The sequence below is a fragment of the Arachis ipaensis genome, chromosome B4 (genome assembly GCF_059453495.1).
Source record: "Arachis ipaensis isolate K30076 ecotype BB chromosome B4, ASM5945349v1, whole genome shotgun sequence".
In the NCBI taxonomy this organism is placed as follows: Eukaryota; Viridiplantae; Streptophyta; class Magnoliopsida; order Fabales; family Fabaceae; genus Arachis; species Arachis ipaensis.
Window position 1 is genome coordinate 84,637,456 of NC_142439.1, and position 2,080 is coordinate 84,639,535.

A 2,080-nucleotide genomic window follows, 5' to 3' on the forward strand; every position below is an offset into this window, starting at 1 on the left:
AAGATAAGGGAAATTAGAAGTCCAACTTTATTACCCTTCTCAACAATAATGAAAGTTGTATCTTAATTCCACTTGGTCAACCTTTACCAGAGCAAAGGAAAGTCAATGGAATAATTAAATTGACTTTTGAATCCTAATTATTTCCTAAGAAAAGGTTGGGATTATTTAAGTTCAACTCAATTAGCAAGATAACGATTATCAATTATGTTGAGTTTAATAACTGTTGAGTTACTGAATTCTTAACCAAAACCAAAAGAAAAAAAATAAATTGCTGAAATAATAAAAGTGTCCTTAGATGGGAAGCAATGGCAACTTAAATCAAGAGAACAATCATGAACTGAAAATACCTCAAATTATCATTAATTCAATTAGAAATCTGTAACATGGAATAATTCTTAGATCAATTTATAATAATAATCAATTCAAATGTTGGAATAAATAAATAGAAGTAATACTAAAAGAACATTAAACCTGGATCCAGAGTTACTCTTAAAACAAGAAGAAATCCTAAATCCTAAAAGAGAGAGAGAGAGAAGATCTCCCTCTCAACTAAATCTAAATCATTGAAAGGTAAAAATATGTGAGCTCCCTTTGAATGGAAGCATTCCCACACTTTATAACCTCTAATCTATGCTGTCTGTACTTGGATCTGGGCCAAAAAGGGCTTCAGAATTCGCTGGGGGCGTATTCTGTAATTTTTGGTGCGTGGCCTCTGTCACGCGGTCGCGTCATTCGGAGCTTTTCCTTGCCACGCGATCGCGTCAGTCATGCGACCGCGTCATGTATATTCTGCTTGAGGCGTGCGGTCGCATCAGTCATGCGGCCGCGTCGCTGCTGATTCGTGCTTGGCACGCGATCGCGTCATCCATGCGATCGCGTGGATATCAGTTTCTTTAAAGCTCCGTTTTGCTTCCTCCTTCCATTCTAGTATGTTTCCTTTTTCCATCCTTTTAAGTCATTCTGCCTTTAGAAAATCTGAAACTACTCAACACACTAATCACGGCATCGAATGGAAATAAAGGTAATTAAAATGATTAATTTTTAAAGCTTAGAAAACCTGTTTTTCATTATATGACATAATGAGGAAGGGAAACTAAAACTATGCAATTAATGTGAATAAGTAGGTGAAGAGTTGAATAAATCACTTTACTTAAGCACAAAAGAGCTCAAGAAATATGGGTTTATCAGGAGTTGATTGAAAGGAACTCTTGAGTTGGAAGGATTGAAAGAAAATTTGTAATTGGGTTAACTGTTGGATTGCTATCTAGTCACTAACACCAATCCCTTTGAACTAAGTGGGTTGCAACTCGTGAACAGATCTAGCATTCCAACTCGTTTGACTTTCCTTTACCTGGTAAAGGATAACTAAACAGAACAACCATTAATTATCAATTAATCCTGAAATCATTCCATCAATAATAGAGATTCCAACTAATCAACTCCCACTCAAGGCTTTTACTCATATTATTTAATTTTCTCAATTTAATTTTCCATCTACTTACCTCAATTTCTTTGGAAACATCTGATTAATAAAATAGCACACTTTTCTGCAACTCGTGGGAGATGACCTGGGACTCAAACTCCCAGTAATTTTTACTTTAATTTCTCTGTGACATATTTCTAAATTGATAGGCAGATTTTCAGTGAGTTAAGAACTATACTTACAACGTAACTATTTTAATAATTTTTAATTCACCAACTTCTGTGCTCCGTCAGTATCGTTGTGATTAATGACTAGGATAGAAAGCCTATGATTTCAACCTTTGCCATGAATATCTCTCTTTATTACTTGCTTTCTTTACTTGCTTGATTTACTTTTCTTGTCATTTAATTTCTTGCCTTTCTATAAACCAAACCCCTTGTCACTTCATAGCCAATAATTGACCACTTCATTGCAATTCCTTGTGAGACGATCCGAGGTTTAAATACTTCGGTTAATTTTCATTGGGGTTTGTACATGTGACAAAACCAAATTTTTTGCATGTGAGGATTCTTTGTTGGTTTAGAACTATACTTGCAACGAGATTTCATTTGTGAAATTCTATATCAACTAAAGTTCTCACATCATTGACTAGGACTT